We start from the raw sequence: 22,645 nt of genomic DNA, 5'->3' as shown, positions 1-22,645 counted from the left end.
ATGGAAGGAGATTTACTTTTACTTTTTGAAAAGCAAATTAAATATATATTTGAAAAAGAAACAATTGCCAGAAATGGCATTTAAACGGATCTAATGAGTGGATGTATAAAGTCAGCAAAGGCCAAAATGACCATGTGGGTCCTATGTTTGGGATTGTGCTTCACAGTGGATAGCAGTTGTGGAGGGAATGGTCATCCATCCACCTTTCATTGTCCAGTATATCAGGAAGAATATGAAGTGCTGTTACTCTAATTTACATTTGGCCTCACCCTAGCACTGGAGGAGGCCCACAGACAGATTTATGTGAGAGTGGGAAGAAAATTAAAATGCTGGCAACTGGAAGAATGCCACCAAGAGATAGCTATATGCTCTCCAGAAATGGCGAGATGTTGCACAGGAGAATTCAACTCTCTGTTGCAAAACCACCCCCACTCAAATACCTCTTCGTTATGAGCAGACACCATGGAAAAGATGCTTTTCCAATGAATGTGATTATATCACATCCCTGCAGTGAACCAATTTGACAGAAAGTTGTTGGGTGTTTACATTTGTTTGAGTCAAGAATGCTGGAAAGTCCCACTATCCCAGATATCTATCTCTCTCTACCTACTAAAATCAAATCTGTGAACGGAGTTTCTCTGTGAGTTGAGGTCTGCCTGTATTTCTGTTATGATTTTGCATCTTTGAGATGTGTCCTCTTGTTCGGCAGTCCCTGACTCTCCCCTTGTGACCAGTCACACCTTTCCCAATGCGCTCCAATAGTGGATGCATTGGCAAAGGTGTGACTGGTCACAAGGGGAGAGTCAGAGACTGAGCACTGAGCCACCATTGAATGAGTGGATAATGGGCGGAAGTAACATCTAATTTCATAACTGGAGTAATTTTCGCCATCTGTGAAAGCTAATACGAGTTACTCCAATTACATCAATTACTGGATGTGCAGAATGAAAAAAAATGCCGTGCTGCATGAATCATTTAGTCATTAAATGTTGAAAGATACAGAGCGTGGCACAATAATCCAATTAGCATTTAGCATTTAATAAATACAATTAGCATTTAGCATTTAATAAATACAAGCATTTAGGTTATTTTTGGTCAGCAGCATTAAAATCACTCACAAGTATTGGCTGATGTTTTTATTCATCTCTGCACTTTTGGCTTCATTGGAGTCAATGGGGTCAAACATGTTGAGTCGAGAATAACCAGCAGTCGATGCTCAGCATGCATTAAAACAGAGTCTATTTTCCTCAGTGGAAAACTCCATTACCACCTATTTTTATCCCAAGAGCAATGATGAAATTTTATGCTTTACATGCTGCTGTACAAATGATGGAAAATTTGAGCAATCACAACTATTTTCAGTCTTTTTCACTCGCACTTTAAATAGATGTTGGAAAATACTGTCACCAGGTCTTCAGCTGCAAAGCTGAGCAAACTGCCACGGGAATGTTGCTGACAAGTTGATGTACCAAGTGACAGAATCAATTAGCTGATTTCTCAACTGGGGCTATCTTGGACTTCACTTTGTCTTACATGTTGTCTTGTGAGCCTTCTAGTTGTTACACGCTTATTACAACTATAGAACAGCACAACAGAGCAGCGGTCCATTCAAACAGCTGGATCTCCATTGGTCTTTTGAAAGAAACCCACCTAGTTCCTTTCTTTGGCCCTTTTCCCCATATCCATCCATTTTTTTTCCAACAGAAACCTTTACTTAAATGTAAAAGAACTAACCAAACCTAAAATTCTTTGTGGCACTTTCCATCTGCATCTGCGATAGAAGACACAAATTAGGGGATTTGGGAATTTGATGCAATTCACCTTCAGAAAAGTAAAAATTTATCTCTCCATTCTTTTTTAGGATTAAAAAAATATATTATTTATTGGATCTTTGCTTTGCTCACATTATTTCTGCACAATGTTGAATAACTTCTTCTCCAAAGATCCTTCAGGGAGAGAATTCCATATTCAGTTACACTCACCATCAGTTACACAGACCATCATACAGTGGCTGGTGAATTTTCTTGTATATCTGAATTTCAGCAATCCAGCACAAGAAACCAAAGAGAAGACACAAGGCATATTTACCAGGCTATCAAGATTGACAAGATTAGGAAAGAATGGGAAAAATTAAATTAAATTTAAAGTAAGCAGAAAAAAACAAAGTATACTCTTGAAGATAGACAAACTGCTGGAGTAACTCAGCGGGACAGGCAACATCTCTGGAGAAAAGGAATGGATGACGTTTTGGGTCAAAGAGAATGTAAGGTACGAAAAGGACAGATCAAAGCAGACAATGATCAAGGAAATGTACAATGGTTCATTGTTGGCCGAGAGGAAGGGAACAATGAGGCATACAAACAGTAAAATATATATAAAATATTAATATATATAAAAAATGTATGCTCTTGGTTTAGTAACCTTTAAAAAGAAAATGATAGGTGACATTTGATGTACAGTATTTCTTCGAACTGAAAATTTGGAGAATAGCAAACCCTTTTACATACTAACCTAGCATTCTGGCATTACACAAGTTCACATCTTCACAAGTTATAGGAGTAGAATTAGGCCATTTGGTCCATCGAGTCTACTCCGCCATTCAATCATGGCTGATCTCTGCCTCCTAATCCCATTTTCCTGCCTTCTCCCCATAACCCTTGACACCCATTCTAATCAAGAATTTGTCTATCTCTGCCTTAAAAATATCCACTGACAGCCTCCATAGCCCTCCATAGCAAGTTCCACAGATTAACTTCCATCTGACTATAGAAGTTCCTCCTCATCTCCTTTCTAAATGAGCGCCCTTTAGTTCTGAGGCTATGACCTCTGGTCCTAGACTCTCCCACCAGTGGAAATATCCTTTCCATGTCCACTCTATCTCTGCGTTTCATTATTCTGTAAGTTTCAATCAGGTCCCCCCTCAACCTTCTAAACTCCAGCGAGTACAGGCCCAGTGCTGTCAAATGCCCATCATATGCTAACCCACTCATTTCTGGAATCATTCTTGTAAACCTCCTCTGGATCCTCTCCAGAGCCAGCACATCCTTCCTCAGATATGGAGCCCAAACTTGCTCACAGTACTCCAAATGCAGCCTGACCAGTGCATTATAGAGCCTCAGCACATTGAATTGCTGCAAATAATTTGTGATGTTCAACAGAAATGAAATTGTTTATGTTAAAAGAAACACGAATGATCATAAGCTAAGCTGACGTTGATCAATTTTGCAGTGACACTTGTTCAAAAATTGTCATGTGCTACATACAAACACAGGGTTCTGTTATTCTGCTGGATAGTATGTGAAATTTAAAATGACACTAAAATCAAGAGTGGAAATATACTGTTGGTATACTGCTGCTGAAGTATCATCCATTAAAGGGACCAAACGGGGAAAAGAATCAACAATGAGGAAGGATGTGCTGGCATTGGGGAAGGTTATAGAGTTATACAATGTGGAAACAAGGCTCTTTGGACCAACTTGCCCCCCCCCCCCCCCCCCCATCATCTTAAGCATATGTCCTTTGGTTCTTGATTCCCCTTCTCTGGGTTAAAGACCGTGCATTTACAATATCTATGCCTCTCATGATCTTACACACCTCTATAAGATCACCTCTCAACCTCCTGTGCTCCAAGGCATAAGGTCCTGGCCAGCTCAACTTCTCCCTGCAGCTGATGCCCTTGAGTCCTGGCAACATCCACGTAAATCTTGCCCGGAGGTTTACGAGAATGATCCCACAGATAATTGGGTTAATGTACAAGGAGTGTTTGATGGTTCTGGGCCTGTACTCACTGGAGTTTAGAAGGATGAAGGGGGATCTCATTGAAACCTACCAAACAATAAAAGGCCAAGATTGAATGGATATGGAGAGGAATTTCTTTAGCTTGAGGGTGGTGAATCTGTGGAATTGATTACCACAGACAGCAGTGGAGGCCTTCATTTGGTATTTTTAAATCAAAGATTGATAGGTTATTGATTAGTTGGTGTTTGAAAAGGTTCCCAGGAGAAGGTAGGAGAATAGGGTTAAGAAGGTAAAATAGATCAGCCATAATCGATTGGCGGAGCAGACTCGATGAGCTGAATGGCCTAATTCTGCTCTTATATCATATGTTCGAGTAATGTTACAATCTGGAAACAATACAGACTTTGCACATTTAGTGCCAAAACAATTTGGGCAAGCTGGCGTGCCCACAAATCCTTTGAACTTCAGTCTCCTCGGGGCTTACAATGGAGCCTCTAGTCATCAATAAAGTCAGTTAATTTATCATAAACTGCAGATACTGATGGACGTTTGTGTATCAGTTAACAGTTAAACACCAAGGAACCTTTGCCAGATTTCCAGGCACACAGAAATCAAACTGGATCAATTACCAAGTGTAAATTATTACACAAGTAGAACTCAACTTCTGAGCTTCATTGTTTGCTGCAACTTGTGGCTTGCAGATGTCCAATGGCTGCATTTTTGACATCACTTTGGAGCAGTTTAAATATAATGTGTTTCAAAACAATTGGGGAAAAAAAAATTGTTGAATGTTCAAATGCTTCAGCAAAACACTGGAACACAGATCTGCCAACGTTTTCACAAAATCACACATTGATGGAGGCCATTTGGCATGTTGTGCCAGTAACACAAGATGATGGTAGGTGTGTGGAATGAGCTGCCAGAGCAAGCTGTAGAAGAAACAATTCAAAACAATTCTCCAATTTGTACCATTTTCTATTTCTATCTTCGTAATTATCCACATGTGTAATTAGGAAATATTTTTTGGGTTCCTTTTGAATTTTACTGACTAATTTGCTTTAAGAATCCTTTTGGATAGAGTATTCCTGATCATAACAACTTGTGTCACAACATTTCACATCTACCCATTCGTCCATTTGCTAATTAATCTCAGATGCCGATAGCAGAAATAAAAGCAGATAATGTTGCAATACTTACATGTCATTCTGCAAATGTGTGGGGAGAATAGAGTTCATGTTTCTGATCAATGAACTCTTACCAATGATTTAATTAATCAAAATGAATGAAGATCCCATACAATACCATTTACCTTACATATTACAATAACTTTACTCCACGTTTCGCAAAATCATGCATCACTGAAACAGGCCCTTCAGTCCTGAAGCAGAACAATGATATTCTTACTTGCAGCAGCACAACAGGTATGTAAACATAGTACTCAGTAGAAACCACAGTAAACAACTAAAAGAAGTTCAATAAATTAATATGTCGGTCCCACTAGCATCTTATTTGGTAGTCTTATGGTTCACTGTTACTTCTTCCACATTCCAGACATTTAATTAACTGAATTTATGTTCCAGGGAGATTCAAACATATGCTTTTGGATCATAGGTTCAAGCCTCTGGATGTCACGTTGTCATACTAATGACCATAGAAGCATGGTGTACAAATTTCTAACATATTCGTGTTTGAACTTATCCTGCTTCATGGTGCATGCATAACAAGTTGGAAGAAAATGTTCCATTTCTCCCAATGCAACTACTTAATAATTGGATTAACACAAATTTCACCCAAAATAAGCATAAAATAAATCTGATCTACCCATTGTTTCGGCTTCAGAGTTCTAAAGTTTGCAGGGTTTTATTATTACTACACTTTTGGGTGAATATTTCTCGTTGTGCAGCTCTGGTTCACCAGATTGCCAGATCCAGTTTAAAGGAATATTTTTAATGGCCTATTTGCTCAGGCATTTTATGTTTTAATGCCAGTATAAACCTTGAAACATGATACATATAAAAAGCCTTTTAATGGATGTTTCACAGATGACCTGCACCTTTTGAGTTATAATTGTGCACTTAAAATTTAATAAAATGTAAGTGTCTTGAGAAATGAAAACTGTGTGAAGAAATGGCTATTCCAATGCAGAAAATATCATCTGATGTCTTGAGCCATCTTTTTTAATTCTTATCAATGGCAAGATTGTAATGCTAGAAAAACTCAATACAGTTTAAATCACTGGCCTTTCCACTCTATTTTCTGTGCATATACCTGTCCTGCCCATTAATCTTGATTATAGTATTTGCCCCCCTACTTTTCATCTGCCTTCCTTCCTTCTGTGCTACCCTCTCCCCTGCCAATCTCATTTATGTATAGGATGATGTTTCAGGCCGAGATCCTTCATCAGTCTGATTATAATTGGGGTGGAGTGGGGTGGGGTGGGGCGGGGGGTGGAGAAAGCTGAAAGAGATGTGGGCCAGTACAAATCCTGGCAAGTGATAAGTGGATATAGGTTAGAGAGTGTTTTGATAGGTAGGTGGTTGGACAAAGGCCAGAATTGAAGAGAAAAAGGTGTGAAATAAGGATAGAAGAGTTAGAGTTGCGAAGCCAGAGGAAGGGATATGGGTGGAAAGGGACAGGGTTAGTGGGAAGAGATGGCTATGAATCCAGGTGGGGCACAGTGAAAGGTGGTGTGGGAAATTGGAGATTTGAAATTGGAGATTTGGAAATTGGAAATTCGAGATTTCAACCATCTTTGTGGCCCCGTTGAGGGCACTATTTCAAAGAAAAGCATGCTGGAATCTTAGTCATACTTTAACTAACACGCCTTCCACATTACCGAAACAAATTATCAGTCATTATCACATTCGTGTAGCTTTGAACAATTTAGCTGCTGCTTCCTTACAATACTTCAGTGATTACATTCTACAAGTATTTTGTTGGTCATAAAGCATTTTGTGATGTCCAGATGTCATAAAAGTGGTTACGTAAATGTAAAACCAATTTTAGTCTTATGACCACATGCTGTCCACACTTTTGGATTATCAATTCCAAAATCAGCACCAGTACTTTACAAGGTGACAGCACTGCATAAAGCTTGGTTATTGTAACTATACAATGAAGGAACATTCATAGATTAATTTCTGTTTCATGGGGGAAATTTGCAGATTAGAGAGTACTTACGTATTTCCTGGCCAAAAGTTAAAAATATATTCCTTAAACTTTCAATAGGCATTTGAAATACAATGGGCATTAATTTTCACTTTTAATAAAAATATCAGGTGGACTGTAAAATGGACCAGTGATCCTGTTCTCCAACTGGCAAGAAAAGAACCCTTGTGGACAGATTTATAAAGGGGGTGAGGGGGGGGTGAGGGGGGGTGGGGGATAAGTAGATATGCAACAGACTGCATGGAGTGTGCAGAAAGGAATTGCAGATGCTGGTTTAAATCGAAGATAGACTCAAAATGCTGGAGTAACTCAGCAAGACAGGCAGCATCCCCGCAGAGAAGGAATGGGTGACGTTTCGGGTCGAGACCCTTCTTCAGACTGAGAGTCGGGGGAGAGGGAGACATAGAGATATGGAAGGGTAAGGTTTGAAAATGAGAGATCAACCATTCCTTCTCTCCAGGGATGCTGCCTGTCCTGTTGAGTTACTCCAGCATTTTGTGTCTATCTTAGACTGCACGGAGTGTTCATTTCATACAAGTGTCATTTTATTTTTGTTTTATTTTCATTGGAGTATTGTATTCCTCAGGAAGTGCACAAAGAAACTGCCACTTGACAAAAATTTCTGTGCCCTATATGGGCTTGCGAAAATGTGTGTTATTTTATAATCCAGTTCCACCTGCACTTGCGGCAACCTCTGTTCTTTAATGTCTTTCAGCATCGTGTTATGCAGGACGAGTACAGGGCCAGTACTCGCTTGAGTTTAGAAGAATGAGGGGGATCTCATTGAAACATACAGAATAGTGAAAGGCTTGGATAGTGTGGGCGTGGAGAGGATGTTTCCACTGATGGAAGAGTCTAGGACTAGAGGTCAACCTCAGAATTAAAGGACGTTCTTGAAATTTCTTTCGTCAGAGGGTGATGAATCTGTGGAATTATTTGCCACAGAAGGCTGTAGAGGCCAAGTCAGTGGATATTTTTAAGGCAGAGATAGATAAATTCTTGATTAGTACAGGTGTCAGAGGTTATGGGGAGAAGGCAGGAGAATGGGGTTAGGAGGGAGAGATAGATCAGCCATGATTGAAAGGTGGAGTAGACTTGATGAGGCGAATGGCCTTATTCAACTCCTATTCCTTATGACCTCATGACCTTATGACAACATTACAAAGAAAAGAGTGGAACTGGGACAGAATTGATAAGGAAGCCCTAAATATTTAAACTACTGTAGTGTATAATTTTATGACTGATCTTCCTAATTGTAGATTTTTGGGGCTGGTTTGCTTTTCTTCTCTGCAATAGGATACTTACTTTCCTGCTCCAAACTGGTAGCTTGGAAAAGATTCCAATAGTAAAACCTGGCTTTGGCAAAAATTCTGTTTCAGAAATACAAAAACATTTACATGCTTGCCAATGCGTTAACATTTTTATTAAAATCTCCTGTAATTTATATGCTGACCCTTATTTCAGCACTGGAGGCAGAACTACCCAGATTTTTAATATATTTCCAATGGCAAGATGGAAACTTTTCCTTAGTTTCATGAGTACCAATGCATTTGGCTATTGCCAACATAATCTGAAGTGGCATGAATGAAAAATAATGACAGTGGTTTTCAAATGGAAGGATTATGAATCATATATATTTTTGTCATCTGATAAAAATCTGAATAATTGCTCTCAGGGCTTTCAGAAACAAAATAATAAACATGTTATGTAGTGGTTTCGAAGAAGTTTACTGCAGATTCGATGGAAACATATATATATATACACTAAAGTCAGCATTAATTAAAAGGGTTAATTTATGCTTTTAATTGGAAACATAACAACAGATTGCACTTTGAATACTGCAACATTTTATTTTATCAGGCAGGTGATTTTTCATTGTATGTTTGTTGGAGTTTGTGTTCAAATTTCATCTCACATGAGAACTCTCCAGTTATAACCAACATGAGGGTACAAGAAGCTGTATATTATGAAAAGCCCAAAAGCCATCAAACGAGCCCCATCCAAAATCTATGGCATGTGATTCTGTTGACATTTATTTCTCAAATAACTCTTTGATACGCTATCCTATTATATCCTAACTCTTTCACCTCAAAGCCAAAATCCTACATGTCTAGAATCATCAATATTGTCATGCACAGATACTGATCCAGCTTCCTTCAAAGCCAGAGTCCACATCTACAAACATGCCTTAGTCAAGAGAATGGTGTTTCCCTATACTCCTATATTGAGACCATCATCAATAGCCTTCTTACCTTCATATTAGCAATATATTTAATTATCGTGAAGACTTGTCATGATTTCCCTCGGCCTCTTCCCCAGTGATTAGTTACTTGAAGTTCTCTTGTCAACATAGCCCATTGACCCCATATGTTAGACTCTCAAATGGCTTTTGCCCCCAAGTGAGAAAGTCAAGACGTGACATGATGAAATGGGGCAGTGCTATATTACCTGAGACCTGTGATTACCATGTGAGATAAACCATACAACGTTTTTCTACCTGCACGGTGTGGGAGTAGACAATGCACGTTTCAGGATCTTGTCATCTTTGCATTGAGTCAATCATCATTTATGCACAAGAGTGAGAACTTAATCCTTTCAGATATGGATATTCTCATTACTCTCTTCCAGAGGATTTATTTGAGCTGGTGTGCCAAAGACCCCATGACATTCTCGGAATTTCCCAGAACGTTTATGTCAAAAACAAGTGGGTGGCACGGTGATGTAGCAGTAGGGCGACTGCCTTACAGCGTCAGAGACCTGAGTTTGATCCTGCCTACTGGTGCTGTCTGTACAGAGTTTGTACGTTCTCTCCGCTCTTTGGCTTCCTCCCACACTCCAAAGATGTACAGGTTTATAGGTTAACTGGCTTGGTAGAAAATGCAAAATGTAAAATTATCCCTAGTGTGTGTAGGGTAGTGTTAATGTGCGGGGATCGCTGATCGGTGCCGACTTGGTGGGCCGAAGGGCCTGTTTCTGCACTGTATCTCTAAACTAAACTAAACCAAATGGATGACAATTTGTCTATCATGCATTTCCCTTTAGAGAAATCCTATTTTCTGACATGCTTTATTAATTAACTTAGGTAATAATTAATGTGCACTTCTGGGCCCCTCAGCTCACAATGTTTGCATCGAACAAGATGCCAAGTTAAACTGATCTCATCTGCCTGTACATGATCCACATCCTTCTAGTCCCTACACTTCCATGTGCCTATCTAAAGGCCTCTTAAACACCACTAACATATCTGCCCCCATCACTACCTTCAGCAACATATTCCAGGCCCCCATTAATCTCAGTGTAAAAACTTGCCTCGCACATCTCCCTTTAACTTTCCCTCTCTCATATTATATCTATGCCCTATTCTGTTGTACATTTCCACTGTGGCGAAAAAGGTTCTGACTGTCTTCCCTATCTATGCCTCTCATAATTGTATAAGCTTCTATCGTCTTAGAAACATAGAAAATAGGTGCAGGAGTAGGCCATTCGGCCCTTCGAGCCTGCACCGCCATTCAATATGATCATGGCTGATCATCCAACTCAGTATCCCGTACCTGCCTTCTCTCCATACCTCCTGATCCCTTTAGCCACAAGGGCCACATGTAACTCCCTCTTAAATATAGCCAATGAACTGGCTTCAACTACCTTCTGTGGCAGAGAATTCCACAGATTCACCACTCTCTGTGTGAAAAAAAAGTTCTCATCTTGGTCCTAAAAGACTTCCCCCTTATCCTTAAACTGTGCCCCTTGTTCTGGACTTCCCCAACATCGGGAACAATCTTCCTGCATCTAGCCTGTCCAACCCCTTAAGAATTTTGTAAGTTTCTATAAGATCCCCCCTCAATCTTCTAAATTCCAGTGAGTACAAGCCGAGTCTATCCAGTCTTTCTTCATATGAAAGTTCTGCCATCCCAGGAATCAACCTCTGGCATTCCAGAATAAACAATCCAACACTATCCTACCTCTCCCTGCAGCAGAAACCCTCCAAAATAGGCAGTATTTTGGAAATCCGCCTCTACATCCTCTCCAAAGCTTCCACATCTTTCCGATAATGGGGTGACCAGAACTGCATTCAATACTCCAAATGTGGCCTAATCAAAGTTCTTTTAAGTTGCTTCCTAAATTTTATATCCAAAGCCCCTAGCAATGAAGGCAAGTATGCCATACACCTTTTTTTTACCACCAAATCTATCTGTGCTGCCACTTTCAGTGAGCTATTAAGGACTCCAAGATCCATCTGCACATCAAGGGTCTTGCCATTAACTGTATACTCTCTCCTGACATTGAATCTCCCAGAATGCAACATCTCGCACTTGCTCAGGTTCAACTCAATTTGCCATTACTCTACCCATTTCTGCAGCAGATCTATATATGCTGTATCTTCTGACAACCTTCCTCGTTGTCTACAACTTCTCCAATTTTGGTGTCATCAGCAAATTTACTCACCACCCCATCTACATTTACATTTAGATCATTTATATCGGACTTCTTATCAGTGTGTTTGCATGATGCCTGGGAAATCATGACAGATGCTGGCAGTTTGTTCTGATATTGGACAAACCTTGATTCTCCATTTATGTCAATTATGAGCTTTAAATAGACCAAAATAAATGTTACCCTAAGGCCACCATTGTAATTCTTTAGGTTTATTGTATTTGTGCCTCTTTCTGCAACAGTAAATGGTCTTCGGATCAATAATCAATGCAGAGCTAATTTTGGTTCTTTGTGCACAAAAATTGGCATCGGCAAATAACATAAAATCTGAATAAATCTTTAACAATATTCTCCTAAAGGTTAATCATACTGGTGGTTTCAGAGCTTGTGAGGTATAAATATAATATGCATTTGGGTGCAATGGTTTGCTGGAATTTATATCACACATGCAGGGATTGTTTGTCGTTTGCAAGTTCAGGCAACACTGCGGTGACTAGTTTGAAATTTGCTTCATGTCTCATTCCTTCTAACCACTTTACTCATTCATAGTTTTTTCTCTGAAATGACACCCTTCTTTCTTCCTTGATTGAGCTGTACGGCGTGAGAATACCACATCTCCACACCATTGACTGCTCCACCAAATCACTGCACTGTGCTGCATTTTAAGGCACTTAATTTTTTTTTCTCCCCCAGAATCTTTCTCGATTCACAATCATTCTACTCTCAGTGCTGTTGGACTGATTTTTTTTAAACCCCTGTTGATTTACAATACAATACAATATATTTTATTGTCATTGTACAAGTACAACGAGATTGAGAATGTCACTTCCATATCGATGGTATCAAATATATAAATAAATCACGGCGAAAATGAAAACAACTCTGCTGTTCTGTTCATTTCTTGAACATTTGGGATCAGCAGTAGTGGAGAGTGTGGGTTTAAACAGTGGTACCAAGAAAGGGAGGAGGAAGGGTAATCCACAGTAGAAGGAGAAAGGGGAGATTGCGGTTGGCAAGCACATTTTGCCAAATGACTTACTTACTTACTGGTCATTATGCCTCCCGGCATGTAGGGCAACAACGAAGGTTCTCCACTCCTGTCTGTTCTGGGCTAGTTTCTGGACGTTACCCCAGCTCAATTCCATAGTTCCTTTCGAATTTCACCATTGACATTCATCCTAACGTCTGTCGATAGCCCTGGAAGTCCGTCACGCCCAGTAGTGTTGATTCCTTCAGTTGTTGTTTCCGTAACATATTCATTTTACGAAGCGGGGTTGTTAGCGCTGTGCTCAACCCCCAACCCGGAGGACCAATGGATCGCTCTTCGTCTCGTCTCTACCCTTCGACCTGTCCAGCATGGAAAACCCTAACAGGAGACGAATCTCCCGCTGGCATAGCTCTAGGGGTCACTGGGACACACAAGCTCACCGACCATGACAAGGTTGCAATCCAATGGGGAGATTTTGCCAAATTAAAGTCTTTAAATTAATTTAAAGGAAACACATTTGACCATCTGTTCATACATTGGATGTGTTTTTTCAATGTAGAGATCTACAAAGTCACATGTTGGTTTACAAAGCAGAAACATGCTCGATTTCTACATGGATGGGATTCCAGGTATATCAGGTGCATTGAGGGAGGAGATCAAAGTCAGCAGCCCCAACTTTCCTCAGCATCCTGAATAATGCAATGAAGGGAAAGTATGCCAATAGCAGTTTCTTTTTATTCATTCAATAGATGTGGGTTTCAAAGGCTGAATGAGCATTAATTTTCCATCCCCAATTGTCTTTGATAAAGTGTCGATCAGCTGCTTCTTGAACTGCTGCAGTCCATGAGGTCCGGAATACCCACATTGTTGTTAGGGAGGGAATTCTTACAAATTGGTCCAGTGATGGTGAAGGAACAGTGAAATATTTCCAAGTCAGGATGACGTGTGGCTTGGAGGGCAACTTCCAGTGGTGTTCCCAATGCTCCCTTGTCCTTTTAGCTGGTTGAGGTCCTAGATTTGGTAGGTGCTGTCTCTGGCATCTAAAGACTTTGAGGTCAGACAGATCTATTTGCAATATGTAATGATAGCTGCTCATAAAGTTGCTTGACTTCCATAAACAGGCTCCTCGTTAGGCAATGCATGAAGCCTAATTCTGATGTGGCTGTCTGAGAATAGTCTGGGATGCAAGGTATGAAGGCTCCCTTATTAAAGCACTCCCTGATATGAAATCCATAAGGGATTCCCAGAGTAATATTTATTCACTCATGTGCTCATTGTTTTCAAAGTTTCTATCCAGAAAATGATGTATTAATAATCAAAGATGACACAATGGCACTGGTTTGACAAGTGCACCTGGACCATAGCTACAAACTCCTGATTCTAAACTTAGTATTACATTAACCCATTTATTGAGTATTCTCTTTATCAGGCACCATATGACCGAAAGTAAAAAACAACAGCAGATGACGGAAATTATAAAAATAACACCAGAAACTGCTTGAATTACTCAGCAGGTCAGGAAGCATCAATGGAACATTTCAGCTCTGTGATCCTTCATCAGAAGTAGCAGTCATAAGGAATCAAACAGGTTTTATGCTGCAGAGAAGGGGGAAGAATGGAAAAGATAACGAGAGACTGAATGACACAAGTAAAGATGGTGCTAGCTGAGAATGGATGATGAATGTTTGCTAATCTCAGTTGACCTATGGGCAAGAGAAGTAAATAGAAGAAGGTGATTGAGGTCTGAGGAAAGAGTAAAAATGCAATGCAGGGATTGGGATACAAAATAGGAGGTGTTGCAAATCTGAAATAAAATAGTAATAAATGAGACAGGTGGAAATATGCAGCTGGTCAGACAGCAGGTGAAGAGAGACTAGTCAGATCCAAAATAGACTGGAACGGGTAATTGTTCGAGATTGTTGAATTTCAAGGGCTGTAACGTGCAGGGTCGAAGTATACGTTTCTCAATAGTTTTGTTTCAAAGTTTTGTTGAGAGAAACTTCGATACATGGAATGATAATTGCACGGGAGAACTCTTTTTGGGCACTTAAGTCGATATGATCCCCAAATATTTTTCTGAGTAAAGTAGGTTTGAATTTTTCTTTGAACATAAAGCCATCTTAAAATGTTTTTTGGCTCATGGGAAGTTATGAATGTGAGTTATATCATCAGTACATATTTGTTGCAAGAGATATTTTGAAGAATATTCATCCATTTAATCAATTGTCTATCTGCTGCAGCAGAATACAGCTACTAATCTAGAGCAATTGAAAATAGAATTCAATTGTTTATGAACAGAGCGGACTTCTGCTTTAGTCACAATGTGACAGATTACAATAAATATTGGGCTAGAAATTCTTCGATGTGTTTATGCTTGGAGCAGTTCCCGTATAGGGTCCCATGCCATTTTTGTCTGATGGCACAGCACACACAAGGATTCAAGACGTGACGTACAATAGGCGGTGCTTGGGCAGTCATGTACAGAATCCCTTTCACTGTGATCTCCCACTGTTGCAGAAAGTAGAGATTGCAGAGAGGGTTCTTATTTGGGACTTGACCCTCTGGTTAACATCTATATTACTGTTTGAAGCCCATGCAGAGGAGAACTTCACACATCACATTAATTGTGCATTGTATACTGATTGACATTGCTGTATAGCCCTGCAGGCATGGCACATAGATGCAGGGGGGGACTTAATTGTAGGAAGAGTGCTATATATAAACAAAGTATCTGGTCACAAATAAAACTTGGGCTATAGGTAAAATCCTTTTGCAAAAATACACAAAAATTACACTTCCTAAGAATATTTTCAACCTATATTCAGAGCAGAGCCTTATATGTTTTAAATCAACTCTCTCACTGAGTGTTTCCATCACTAATATAAAAGTAATAACAGAAAATGTAGCATATGATGACGTTCTACAATTGCTGTGCAATGTGAATATCCCCATCACTGTTTGGATGAAAATATTCCATGGCTCAGGTCATCTTTTCCAGAAAATCTTGAAAGTGGCAGCAATCGATAGAGACCAGAAAGACTCCCTGGCCAATTTTCCACCACTGCCTGCCCAAGATCCATCTGAAATCTGGCAGAGTCAGAACGGAAAATTCAAGTTCCGTCTCAAAGCAACAATAAAATATTTTAAAATATAATTACCACAGATGGAGTCAATACTCTCCTGCCCTTGTGGAATCATTCCAATGGTGGATAAATACCATATGATGCACAAGGCTCTTGAATGAAGGCCAAATCCCAAGCCGAAGCCCATCCCTGAATTCATCCCTGAGGAAAAATAAATTGTACGTAAAGAAAAGAAAAAGTAGGTTTAAAAAGAAAGCCTCATTGTCTGAGGTTGTCAAATGAAAGACAAGCATTGAATATACCAAGAGCCTTTAACAACCTAAGGAAGTTCCGAAGCGGTTAGCACCCAATGAAATACCCTTTCAAGTGTTGTCACTGTCATGATGTAAGGAAGGCTGTAATTGTGCATTGTATCTCCACAACCAGCAATAAGATAATGATCTGATAACCTGCTTTAAAAGAGGCGGTTAGGGATAAATGATACCTGGGATAACTGCGTTTTCTTCAAAAGCATTATTGCGTTAGGCAATTTAAAATCTTTTCCCTGTAAAGGCTGGTTTAACTTCCCAAGTGAAAGATACTAGTAATGCTTGTGCAAAACAATCTTAGTTCTGTGCATCAGCCTGGATTTTGTGCTCGTTTCTGGAGTAAACTATTAACCCACGACCTTCTGATTGACAAAAAAATGCGACATACTGAGCCACAATGAATATTTCACACCATGGCAAGCAATTATAAAAATGGTAATTTAAGGACAGACCATAGACATATACAACAAAAATTAAATAGGTCACTATGAATATGAAAGCTAAAAGGATCATTAGGTGAATATTTGCGTATTAAATGCACTTAAGTGAACTCAGTGAATTAACTGGAGTCCCAGTCCAGCTCCATCAGCAATTGCTTTAATAAGATCTTTCTGTGTTTCAGTGAAGTAACATTGTCAATCTAATTAGGGTTCTCTATACATCAGTGTGTGAAAGCCTGGGAAATAAGTGAATAGGTTAATTAAAAGGTTTTGCAAATTTGATTTATCGGTAGCAGAGAAATACCGCAGAATGAATCCAATAAAGAAGGTTCTTTGTTTTAAATGTCTGCTAATCTGAACAGTGGAATTGGTGCTGTTAGAACCCAGCACTAATTCATTTGTTAGTTAGTCACAATAACAAGTAAGTCCCACCATGAAGGTGCCAGTGCGGAGACTTTTTTGGATTGGTGTCTTTTTTATTATTGCAATAACAAAATTCTGTGTATCCAAGCAACTAGTTTGTGAAACAAGCCATGGGAAAAACATATGCTCTGTCACAAAACCCAGCACCAGAATGTACTTGGTATGCTCATGGCCTAATTGAAACGAATCTTTCACAAAACTGACTTTTAAATCCTTTAAGTAGTGTTTTTTTTACTGTTTCAGTTTGCACAGCTGGCGTGGTTTAAAATCAGGCCAAAAAGTGCTAATTGTCCAACTGAAATTGCAAACATATTTTGTTCTGTTTTCTCTTTGATACATTTTCAAATTGGCCATCGCTAATACAGCAGTAAATGTAGCCAATTGTATACCAAACTATATTCTGCTTCCCTTCTTTTAGTTATAGACAAATTAGGTCATGGAAATACAGTACAACGTTTGAGACACAGCAACAAAAGATAATGTTTCAGGTTTTAACTAGTTCAGTCCTTCAACACTGCACCATATTACGTGGTCAGTCCACAATAGAATAGTAAACATCAGTAATATGTAAAATAATTTATTGAACAACTAATAACATATGAGTATTGTAAAGGTCAGTGGAATACAAATTAACTTTTCAACAGTTTTGGGAAATCTGACAGAGGTGAACATTGTACTGGAATCAAATAATACGTTTTGCATTGTTCTAGACATACATGCAGGCAATCACATTTCCATTCAAGGCAATTTCTCATCTAAAATGCATCTAAAAACATTATATCACTCACCTATCAGCAATAATTTGCATTACATAGAAAGAATAGCCTCATACAATTGGCCTTTCATATAGTTTATTTGCAAGATAGCAGCCCAAATTTATAATTCTCAAACAATGGTTAATTATAACCATAATTTGAAAGACAGTAATGATCTTCAGAATGAGACAAGTCAAACAAAGGATTCTACCCAGTTACAAAGTGTTTATTGTCCCATCATATAATGCATAAGAAAGCCAGCCAGCTAGTGGACAATCCTCATTCTACAGCACAATTACCCCCCAGGGCTGGAATAGCTCATAAAGTAAAAAATCAATGAATGAAATTCACATTAAAAAGGCTTCAAATTGGTGTGAAATATTTTATTGGCAGAATATTTTATTCCTTTCCTTATCTATTATCTATCTATTATACCATTTGTACCATTTACAGCATTACTCACATATGAAAATGTGAACATATTCAATTTCTTGTCATAAATAAGGAAGATAATCTTAAATACAAGAGGGGGTGGGGGGAAGGGGGGGGGGGGGGGTACAGCATCTCCTATTGAAACTAAAATACCTTTATTTTATGTCCAAATGGAATTGCACAGTTTAACCCGCCAGGAAAAATGGCACAAGTTCAGAGTCAAAGAAAACAAAATGGTTTAAAAAATCAGGAAAGGCTGATGCAAGTTATTGTGTACCAACCTTATTTATTACAATGTTCTTCATTGTGGAAGAAGCTCTATTTTTTTTAATGTAAAATCAAATCTCATTCGGAAATTTTAATTTAAAAATGAATACTTCGTACTCTGTCAGTGTAGAATAATAGCATGCACATTTTCTTCACAGTAAAATTATAAATAGGTGATGAATACAAGGTAAATACAACCATCCTAGTCTTGTTCTACTGTATTGTTTTCATCTGCATTTTCTCTTTAAATCAATTAGTCTTTTGTAAATTAAAAGACAAATTGATCTCTAACCTACCGGTTTTTTGACAATGATTTTAAAATTTGATTTGTGTATATTTGCACCATAGTAACCCCTTATAATTGTAAAACTGCTAGATCTCTTAATCGTTTTCACTCCTGTGGAAATTTGTTGAGAGATTTAAATTACTGAGTTAATTATAAGTTACCTGTTGGAATAGAATCATAAAATCATGGAATTATACAACATAGAAATGGGTCCTTCCAGCCCATGTTGACCATTCGCACTCTCATTTGGCTGCATTCAGCCCATTTCCCCACCATGTCTTTGCTATCCTACTACCTGTCCAATTGCAATTTAAATGTTGTAAATATATCTACCTTCATTGCTTCCACTGACATTAATTCCAGATATTCACCACCCTCTATGTGAAATAAAAATACCATTCAGATTTTTTTAACATTTATTCCCGTTCACATTAAACCTGAGCCCTTTAGTTCTAGACACCCCAGGCCTGGGAAAAATAGATATGTCTCTCTATCCTATCTACGCTTCTCATAATTTTACAAGCTTCAATCAAGTCTCCCCTCAACCTCCGATGTTCAAGAGAAAACATAGAAACATAGAAACATAGAAAATAGGTGCAGGAGTAGGCCATTCGGCCCTTCGAGCCTGCACCGCCATTTAATATGATCATGGCTGATCATTCAGCTCAGTAGCCTGTACCTGCCTTCTCTCCATACCCCCTGATCCCTTTAGCAAAAAGGGCCACATCTAACTCCCTCTTAAATATAGCCAATGAACTGGCCTCAACTACCTTCTGTGGCAGAGAATTCCACAGACTCACCACTCTCTGTGTGAAGAAATGTTTTCTCATCTCGGTCCTAAAAGACTTCCCCCTTATCCTTAAGCTGTGACCCCTGGTTCTGGACTCCCCCAACATCGGGAACAATCTTCCCGCATCTAGCCTCTCCTTAAGAATTTTATATGTTTCTATAAGATCCCCCCTCAGTCTTCTAAATTCCAGCGAGTACAAGCCCAGTCTATCTAGTCTTTCCTCATATGTAAGTCCCGCCATCCCAGGGATCAATCTGGTGAACCTTCTCTGTACTCTGTACTCCCTCTAAGGCAAAACATTCCAAGTCTATCCAACCTCTCTCTATATCTGAAACCCTCTAATCCAGACAGCATTCTGGTAAACCTCCTCTGCGCCCTCACCAAAGCCATCACATCTTTCCGGTAATGGGGCGACCAGAACGGCTCACAACATTTTAAACGCAGACTAACCAAAGTCTATAGAGCTGCATCATGATTCCATTGAATTCATAATTCCATTCTCTTTAATTTTCCCCAAATATATTATCCCACATATTTCTATAATTAATTTTCAACTGTTATCTATCTGTTGATTTTGTTAATTTGATGTCCTCTCCCACTGTCTCAACTAATTATTAATCACCCTATGTAGTATCAACAAAATAACATTTGGTGTCTCACACTGCATGCTTAATCCTCAACACGTACAAGGATTAAAGGTGACAAGAAGAATGACTCTTGAATACACCCTTTAGTTTAGTTTAGTCTAGAGATACAGCACAGAAACATACCCTTCGGCCCACCAAGTCCGCACTGACCAGCGATCCCCGCACAAATTAACACTATCCTACACACACTAAGGACAATTTACACATACACAAAGCAAGTTAACCAGCATACCTGTACGTCTTTGAAGTGTGGGAGGAAACCGAAGATCTCGGAGAAAACCCACGCGGTCACGGGAAGAACGTACAAACTCCATACAGACAACACCTGTGGTCGGGATCGAACCCGGGTCTCCGGCGCTGCAAACGCTGTAAGGCAGTAATTCTACGCTGCGCCAACATGACGCCCCTGTGCTCTCCCTCCTGAACAACATCCTCAGATCCTTGACTTCAATCAAGATTATTATCTCAATGGTGTCAGGTTAGGTAAGGGCGAAGTGCAGCGAGACCTGGTGTCCTTGTACACCAGTCACTGAAAGTTGGCGTGCAGGTACAGCAGGCAGTGAAGAAAGCGAATGGCACGCTGGCCTTCATAATGAGAGGATTTCAGTATAGGTTCTGCAGGTGTATAGAGCCCTGGTAAGACCACATCTGGAGTATTGTGTACAGTTTTGGTCTCCTAATTTGAGGAAGGACATCCTTGTAATTGAGGCAGTGCAGCGTAGGTTCACGAGATTGATCCCTGGGATGGCGGGACTGTCATATGAGGAAAGATTGAAAAGACTAGGCTTGTATTCAGTGGAGTTTAGAAGGATGAGAGGGGATCTTATAGAGACATATAGAATTATAAAAGGACTGGACAAGCTAGATGCAGGAAAAATGTTTCCAATGTTGGGCGAGTCCAGAACCAGGGGCCACAGTCTTAGAATAAAGGGGAGGCCATTTAAAACTGAGGTGAGAAGGGACTTTTTCACCCAGAGAGTTGTGAATTTGTGGCCTCAATCAAACACAATACTCCAAATGTGGCCTCATCAACGTCTTGTACAACTGTAACACAACTTATTTAATCAATGAAGACTAACGTGCCAAAAGCCTTCTTAACCATCATATCTACCTGTGGCTCCACTTTCAAGGAACTATGTGCGTCACTTCTAGATACCTCTGTTCTACAACACTGCCCTTCCATTCACCGTGAAGGTCCTGCCCTAGTTTGACATCCCAAAATGCAACTTGTCTGCATTAAGCTCCATTAATCATTCCTCAGCCCACTTGCCCAACTAATCAAGTTGCTGCTGTAATGTCTGAACAATTTCATTGCAAGGAATGAAAAACTTTCCATTTTAACAAATCTGTGTTATCATGAAACATTTCCAAGGTAAGTAGAGAACAATTGTTTGTTGAAAAAAATTTATCCAGCCTTTTGCAATCAATATTCATTCATTCACATCACGTAAGTACTTCCCATTGCAATACTGTACCAAGCTAAAATGCACCTGGGAGGAGAGGGTTCTTTTAAATTAGGAACAATTATATGCTGTGGGCAATGCACACCAAATCATTCCTAATTTTCACAGTGAAGGCACAGGACCTTTATTACTACAAAGGAAATCTTTGTCAGACCAATGCAGTCTGGGATAGATTTCACTGCTTTACATAACATTAGTAAACAAAATAGACACCTGCTCATCATTTCAAAAGAAAGATTTCCACTATTAATTTTAATTTAATTCTAGGTTTAGCTATATTACAAAATTAATTAACTTCAACCACTATCCTGCAATGCCTCCTTCTTCTTGATCAGCACAAGAATGTTAAAATTATCAACTGTGTCATCAGAATATACAGCTGGATATGTTCCCATTGTTCCCGTGACCACTTCAACCATTTAATGCATATCTTCAAAATTCCAACTGTGATGATAAGAGCCTTATGATTAGTTCTTAGACTCCATTAATCAACCCATCAATACTTGGAAAAATTGATATTTGGAAAATAAATCACAACTTGCTAAACATATGTTTTGACTTGCACAGGCTTTTAATACAGATGCAATGTAATGTTGGGTATGCTATTTCAAACAAACTTTTACATTTAACAAGTGAATGCCTATAATTAATCTTCTCAATGTCGGGACAAGGTAGATTATTGTTTTTGATACAACAAAGTTCCTTTCAATCATCTCTTCAGTTATTCTAAATGGAATGTTGAACATTCTCCACATTCGCATGCATGAAGCAGCTCGGACAATAATCGGCACCATGCTGCATGCAACTCTACGTCTTTCCATTTTCACATTTGTTACCAAGAGCAAAAACCCAACATTTTAAGACTTGGCTATTGCGTGACTCTTTCACACATGCAGAGTGTGTAAAGTTAAAGAACATGTAAAGTCAGATTCTGACAAGGAATTGTACAGTTTATTGTAATTAGAATTCACAAAAAATTTCCCCACCAAACAACTAAAAATCACACATGGCTCATCCATTGTTGCTGAAATGTTCGTCCATCTGGATAAATTGTCCACTTATTTGTATTAAGTTACTGTCATCACAGCTTTATGTGAAAGTCAAGTGAATGTGTGGAAGCCACCGTTCTGATTTGAACAACATAATGAGTTTCAACTGTGATTAGCCAGTACACAATAGTGTGAACTAGCCATTTTGAATTTACATTTCAAACATTTCTGTAGTTCACAGCTGCCTCTCTATTCCAGCTGGGGAGCAAAAAGTAAACTCTTCTTAGTGTAAATGTCAAACTTCTAATAATACTGGGAAAAATTGCCAAACAAAGCATTTCCCTCTTATTATATATATAGTTTGTGTGCAAAAAATTCAATGGGGAAAATGAAAAGAGAAATACTGGAATTGAATTTTGGAAGTAAAGTTACATTTT

The sequence above is a fragment of the Rhinoraja longicauda genome, chromosome 22 (assembly GCF_053455715.1).
Source record: "Rhinoraja longicauda isolate Sanriku21f chromosome 22, sRhiLon1.1, whole genome shotgun sequence".
NCBI classification, from domain to species: Eukaryota; Metazoa; Chordata; class Chondrichthyes; order Rajiformes; family Arhynchobatidae; genus Rhinoraja; species Rhinoraja longicauda.
Note: the sequence above shows the minus strand (reverse complement) of the source record.